Source organism: Neomonachus schauinslandi, chromosome 13, assembly GCF_002201575.2.
Source record: "Neomonachus schauinslandi chromosome 13, ASM220157v2, whole genome shotgun sequence".
NCBI classification, from domain to species: Eukaryota; Metazoa; Chordata; class Mammalia; order Carnivora; family Phocidae; genus Neomonachus; species Neomonachus schauinslandi.
Window position 1 is genome coordinate 46,656,731 of NC_058415.1, and position 7,477 is coordinate 46,664,207.

Genomic DNA, 7,477 nt, shown 5'->3' on the forward strand with positions numbered 1-7,477 from the left:
TGAATCGATAGGCCACAAAGCCCCATACTGTCGTTTTCCCTCATGCTGCTCTTTTATTCTGATGGTTCCACATTGTACTTAAGGAAACCAATACCTTCCAGAGTGTGGTTGAAGTGGCGCCACCATTAAGAAAAGGAGGTTATGGGACTTTTTAGTCTTGTGAGAAAATGTTAGCAAGCAAAGAGAGTTTAGGTTGATTATTTATACTTAGGCAGTCTACTCCTGGGCATTGGCAATAGGTGTCACCTCGCTCACCTCGCATTCTCTGAAGTTTTCCTGATTCTGAACATGTGGGTCTGAAAATGTAGGAAGTAGGAATCATAACACAAACATCCGGTTTGGATGATCACACAGTTAATATATGGTGGGTCTGGAATATAACTTAAAAAGGAGGTATATCCTTAATCACTGGGCTATTTGTCTATCTGCAAAGATCTGTAAAGACCTGGGCTTTTTAGCAAAAGTATAAGGATCTGTGTTTCTGAATTGCCATTGACCATGAAAGAGTGATTAGTTTAGAAGATAGTTGAGGGGCAACAGTGCACAATAGAAGAGGGGATAAAGGAAATGATAAGACTTGATATTCTTGCCATAAACCCCAGCCATTTCTATAGCATGTTGCACATAGCAGCTTGGCAGGTAATTCTCATTAATCGTTAGGCCTGTGGGAATTCTATTTGGTTCATAAAGCTTTGACTCTATGTTTCCCATTGATAGCCTGTTTTTCTCTCTCCTCTTCTTACAACTCTTGGCCAGAGCTTCCTTCCAGATGACTTCTTTCTACCACACTCTTCCTCCCCCATGTAAGAGAATGCAAGTACATGCTGATGTTTAAAGCAAGAACACTCAAGAATCATTGCCTGACTTTTAACCCAAGGCTTGGATTGGTACAGTCTTTTTAGCTTTTTAGTGCGAGGTTCAGGGATCACAAAGGTTGTTTCATGAGCCTTTTGCAAATTGTTATTTTCATACCTGAGATCTGGAGGAAACATCAGTCAAAATGGTTTTTAAAGTGGCACCTGGGTGGCTCAGTTGGTGAAGCGTCTGCCTTTGGCTTGGGTCGTGATCTCATGGTCCCGGGATCGAGCCCCGCGTCGGGCTCCCTGCTCGGCGGGGGGTCTGCTGCTCCCTCTCCCTCTGCTCCTCCCCCCGCTCAGTGCCTGCTCTGCTCTCTCTCTTTCTCTATCTTGCTCTCTCTCTCAAATGAATAAATAAACCTTTAAAAAATTGTTTTTTTTTTTAAATAGCTATTAGCTCAGGAGATACGTAGCCAAGGACTGTGGCAAGAGCTTTGCCTGCATTACCCTGTGTTTTGGTCATACGGTCTTTTAAAAAAAAGATATTTTAAATTTGTTTTCTGGGAATGATTACTCCCACTATTTTGCTATAAAGGGTCAGGAAAATGTGTAAAAAATTCCTGGGCTTGGGTGCAGATGACACATGTGGCAAACAGAAATCTAAAGTGATAAAAGATTTTTGTCCTTTGTAGATACTTCTCCAGACTTGAGTTCTGTATTTTTGGATTCGACTCATTGAAAATCTTCATTGAGCACCTAGTGCATGCCAAACCTTGTGCTACATTATGAGGGGTTGGGGGCCTTACTATAGTCCAGTTGGGATACAGTAAGGATGAAGAGAGAATACACATACTTATAGCAGAAGGCAAAATAAAATACAGTGTGCAACGGGCTATGAGAGATTATGGTGGAAGAGGGCATATTTTATTAGTGGAGTCAGGAAGTGCGTTGCCAAGGTCATGGCATTCTTGATGGGTCATAAGGCTAAGATCTTGGCAGGTGAGGAGGCATCCCAATGCAAGAGAATAAGCAAAATCACACAGTTGTGAGAAAGGGGAAGGGAACTGTGAGTATTGCCATGCACGGTTGAGGCAGGGAAATGAAGGCTGGCTGGCTTTATATTGTGAGTACTGAGCCTCATGTGCATAGTTGACCATGCGGCCTTCCTTGAACCCTTGTTTGCTCTAGAATCATGGCACCTCCTGGCTCTTTATTGGTCTTAGCTGGCCAATGTTTCTTGGTCACCTTACCTGAGCTCTCCGTGTTGAGGGGCTTCAGCATCCGATTGTTCCTAAATTGCTATTATTTAAATATTCAATATTTAACAGCTACATGCCAGTGGTCTCTAAATTGGTTAAGTCTCCCCATGCCCCATGCCCTAACCTCTAGGCTACACATCATGTTGTCTACTGAACATCTCCACTTTGATGTCTAAATTTCTAGGCCCAGATTAGAACTCTTGATTCTCTGCTTCCACCGACCCCCCTCGACTTTTTGCTGCTGGAAATCCTCCTCTTCCACCAGTCTTCCCCATCTTAGTTAATGGGCCCGCCACCCACCTAGTTGCTTAGGCCCCCCCAAACTTGGAGTTAGTCTTGATATGGCCTTTCTCTCACCCTTACCATTTAATAACACATATTTTGAGTTCCCCTCTACCCCACCCTGAACAAGCAGCTGTTGTTTTTTGTTATAAGCCTTATGGTAGTATGACTTGCCTCCAAATGCACATGAATCACTCTGATAACAATAAATATTACGTTAAAAAAGATTAATTTTACAGAGATTGTCTCTGGATTCCTTTCCAGAAATTAACTCCTCAGTTGTCCACAAGAACCATATGTTCCTCAGTTTGCATCTATGTTGGAATTTATTTCTCCCATGTTTCAAAATAATCTTCTCATTCTCTTGCCTTTCAGGCCCAGCAGCAATGGATTAGATACACAAATACATGTCCCCACGTATCTGTTATATAATGAAAATAACAATAGTGATGCAAATGATAGTAGTACTATTTTTTTTTAAGATTTTATTTATTTATTTGAGAGAGAGAGAGAGCATGAGGGGGGGAGGGTCAGAGGGAGAAGCAGACTCCCCTCTGAGGAGGGAGCCCGATGTGGGACTCGATCCCGGGACTCCAGGATCATGACCTGAGCCAAAGGCAGTTGCTTAACCAACTGAGCCACCCAGGCACCTGATAGTAGTACTATTGCTAGTAGTACTCACTAGCACCTGTTATAAGCCCTGCCATGCCCTGCAGTAAGCACTGTCCATTCACTGATGTTTTAAACCTCACGGTGGCCCTCCGGGATGCATACATCATTGCCTTCATTGTAGACCTGACATGAGTTCAAGACATGAACTTATTCCTGCTAGACCCCAAAGCCCATGCTTTTTACCAAACGTAATTTAGAATTCTGAATCACTGCATAAAGGTAAATGCAGCTTCTAGTGCAAAGAATATTTTGGCTGACCACACTCAGAAAGACATAATGATGCAGCTCTAGAAAGATTGGTGTAATAGAAAGAAAAGATCCTAGTTACATCACCTTCCATAGGCTTCAGGGTGTATTCTTTATGTAATTTTCTTTTTTAAAAAGATTTTATTTATTTATTTGCCAAACAGAGAGAGAGAGAGCACACAAGCAGGGAGAGCTGCAGGCAGAGGGAGAAGCAGGCTCCCCGCTGAGCAGGGAGCCCAATATGGGACTTGATTCCAGGACCCTGGGATAATGACCTGAGCCGAAGGCAGACACTTAACCGACTGAACCACCCAGGCATCCCTCTTTATGTAATTTCAAGATAATTTTATTTTGGGGGCTGCCAAAAAATGGCCGTTCATTTAGTTTTTTGCCCTAACAATCATTTCTTCTGTCTCTCCAATGGATACCTTCACTGACATCAGAAGTATAAAAAGAGAAATCAGGGAGAAACATGAGCCTCATAAGAAAATAAATGGAATTCTTAGAAAAAATTTCCAGGAGAGAACAATACTTTGCAGCCCTTTCAATATTTCTTTCTTTTTTTTTTTTTAAGATTTTATTTATTTATTTGACAGAGACACAGCGAGAGAGGGAACACAGCAGGGGAGTGGGAGAGGGAGAAGGGCCTCCCGCTGAGCAGGGAGCCCGATGTGGGGCTCGATCCCAGGACCCTGGGATCATGACCTGAGCTGAAGGCAGACGCTCAATGACTGAGCCACCCAGGTGCCCCTTTCTTTCTTTCTTTTTTTTTTTTAAGATTTTATTTATTTATTTGAGAGAGAGAGCGTGTGAGCGAGCATGAGCAGAGGGGAGGGGCAAAGGCAGAGGGAGAAGCAGACTCCCTGCTGAGCAGGGAGCCCAATGTGGGACTCGATCCTGTGGGATCATTACCTGAGCCAAAGGCAGACACTTAACTGACTGAGCCACCCAGGTGCCCTCAATATTTATTTCTTGTTGGATTTGATAGTGAGAGCACCACATAAGCCTGAATGAAAACAGAAAGAAAGAGATTCAATCAGTCAGGATAAACCAGGTTATGCTATGGTAACTAGAACCTCAAAATCTCTGTGGCTTAAAAAGCAAAGGATTATTCTCATTCATGCTCATCAATGGTCACATCAATGGCTTCTTTTATTCAGCATCAATTTGTACCCCTATCTCTTCATTCTGGTCATAGGCCCATTTTTTTGGTCGTTATGTAGAAACCACCTCAGGAGAACCTCTTGAACATAGAAGTTCTTTGAACTATTACTGATTTTGTTTGGGGCTTTAAATGCTTCCTTGGACAGCTGATTACCCCTGGTGCCTTCTTTGCTTGGGTTTTGGAACATCCTGCTGTTGAAATAGTCTAATATGTATTTCTTGGAGATAGCTTTGGCTATGAGAGTTCCTTCAAGTGAGACAGTATTCTCTAATTTCAAGCACAGCTTTGGAAGCAGATGGGAGTCTGAGGTGGCTACTTGTGTGACACTGTACAATGTCGTAAGCTCTCTCTCAGTTCTAGTTTCCTTGTTTGAACTAGGTTGTTGTTCATTATTTGAACAGGAAAAAGTGGTTGGATTTGAGGAAAGGCAGGAGATAATATTAGTAGAAATTGTTGATGAATTGGGTGAGGCAGAGGGAGGAGGCAAGGATGACTACCAGGTTTCTATCTCAAGCAACTGGGTGGTGATACCTTTTACTGAGGAGGAGATAAGAGAATCGATTTGTGTGTGTGGGGGGCGGGGGTGGTGTGGGTGAGAGAGAGAGAGAGAGAGAGCCTGCATGCATGAACATACCATGGAGAGAGAGAGTCTTACAGAGAAAGAGATGTCAGTTTTGGACATGAGGATTTGAGGGGCTTTGTTGATATGTAGATAAGTGGAAATGTTGAGTTGAAGTTTTAATGGTGCATAGGAGAGAGGTCTAGACTGATAATAGAGACTAAAAAGTCCTTTGCATAAAGAAGATAATTGAAGTATAGGAATAGATGAGATCTACTTCTGAAAATGAGAAGACAAGAGAGCCGAGGGTGAAGCTTGAGAAATTTTCTCTTTAATAGTCTCACAAAGAGGGTAGAAGATTTTTCAAAAAAAAAAAAAAAGTTTGCTTTTATGAAACGGCAATTTTCCTCTTACATTTCTGGACATCATTTTTTTTTTTTTCAGTGATGAAAAAGATGATGTTGTCTGCTTAGAGTAGGGGAGTGGGCTCTGGTAGGGTTCCTCAGTAGAGATGTTGAAGTTTAAAACAATGACCAAGGAAAGTAGGAAGGAGAGTTGATCAAGTGAAAGGACTGAGAAGATGTACTGAAGTCCTAAAATTAGAGACCATATGTTTGTTATGACAATAATCTGAATGGTTATAACATTTTCCTTAAGGAGTGTTCAACTTTTAGGCACCAAGATGACATTGACCCTATGCTGGGAGTTTGCCCGATGAATGTAGTGTAGGAAGAGACATGCATGGATTTGAGTGTGCTGGTCATGAGTAGTTCAGATACTCTACTACTTGTAGCTTGTTTAGAGGAAGGCTGATGGACTGTGGGGAAATGAAGAACCAGGAGCTGTAGGACTCAGTGAGTTTGAGGAACTGGTATATGTAAGGGAAGATCCTGAGAATGCAGGAGGAAAGGCATCTGGGTCAGAGGACGCAATGTTTGCAGTTAAGATTTTGGGTGTGGAACTGTTCTTGGTAATGACAAAGTTCAGGATGTTTTCCCTGGCAGTGTTGGGGAGTCTAAGTTGAGTGAAGGTGAGATTTGTTATTGTGTATTTGAGGTCAAAGAACAGTAGATTGAGGGTGTTGGGTGGATTGCCCACAAAGATACTGAAGTCTTCTAGATATGGGCAGAAGTGGGTTGAGGAGGAAAGAGGAATGTCATGTCCTGCAGAATGTGACTGGGAGGTCAGCAGATGATAGGAACATAGAACTGTACATGGTAGGTATAACCTATTGGCATGAGTACCAGGGTGGAAGTGTGATGGCTCTAAAGTGTCATTAAGGAGCTCATGGATTGTCACCCCTACCCTTAGTTCTATGGTAGGTGAAATACACAGCATAATGGGGGGAGATGCTTATTGGTTTTTTGTTTTGTTTTGTTTACATAAAGGAAGGAGATTCCAGAAAGCATAGTGTTTTGAAGAGAGAAGCCAGAGAGGAAGTATAAAGCATTAAGGGGTTAAGGACAGGGGACATAAATTGGCTTTCTTTTGACATTTGAGGATTATAGGAATGGAAACCTTAACTGAAATTAATTGACCACAGATATTCCAAAGATGGAGTGAGTCATTTGGTGACAAAGATGTCTGAAGATCTGAGGTGGGATCTGGCCCAGTCATGTGTGGGTGGGCTCACTGTGTGGGAACTGGGGTCAGGAAGGATCTGAGCATGGGCTGTCTCCTGTGTGAAGGGTGGAGGGATCAGGCCTCTTATCCCTGGGGTGGTCTCGTGATGTGATGAGTGGCACATGCAAGATAGTTTTCATTAACATCTCACTTCTAGCCTCACGATAAAGCTGAAAGGCAGTGACAGCAATCATGATAATAAAATATCTGCCTATCTTCCATCCCCGGAGTTGTGAAGATTCAATGAGGTCATATGTGGAAAAGCACTTTAAAAACTATAATCGCTGTATGTATGCTAAATTTTGTTGTTATCCACACCTTTGATGTATTTCTCTGTGTGCTCATCCATGTATGTGCAATGTATTCCCTAGGATAATAAGGGCTTCCCGCTGACAAAGCCAAGATTCTGTATTTATAGCATGAGGCTGGCACCTGGGCTAATTCTCTTTGGTGATTATGTAGTCTTGATGTGGACTGGCATCTTTCCCTGGAGTTTCAATATCTCCCTCAGCAGCTTTTCATGGCCAGAAGCTCCATCTCTGTATCTTTCTGTTACAAAGCCCAGATTCCCTTCTAGACCACCCACCAAGTTCCTCGCTCCAAGCTTAAGGACGCCTCCAGCTCCTGGCTCACTTGCAGAGCTGAGCCGATTGGCACGCCTTAAGCCAAGATTGTCAGGTTCCCCTGGATGATCTGACAGAAGATATCCACAGGAAAGTGGTACTAGACTCTGAGAATTGGAGTTTTAAACTGTCTAAAGTCTTTCAGCTTGTCGTGGAGAGAGGCAGAAATGATTCTAACCAAAAAAAAAAAAAAAAGGCATTCCTTTATTAATACTGCCTACCTCCCTTTGAAATTTAACTGAGACTGTACT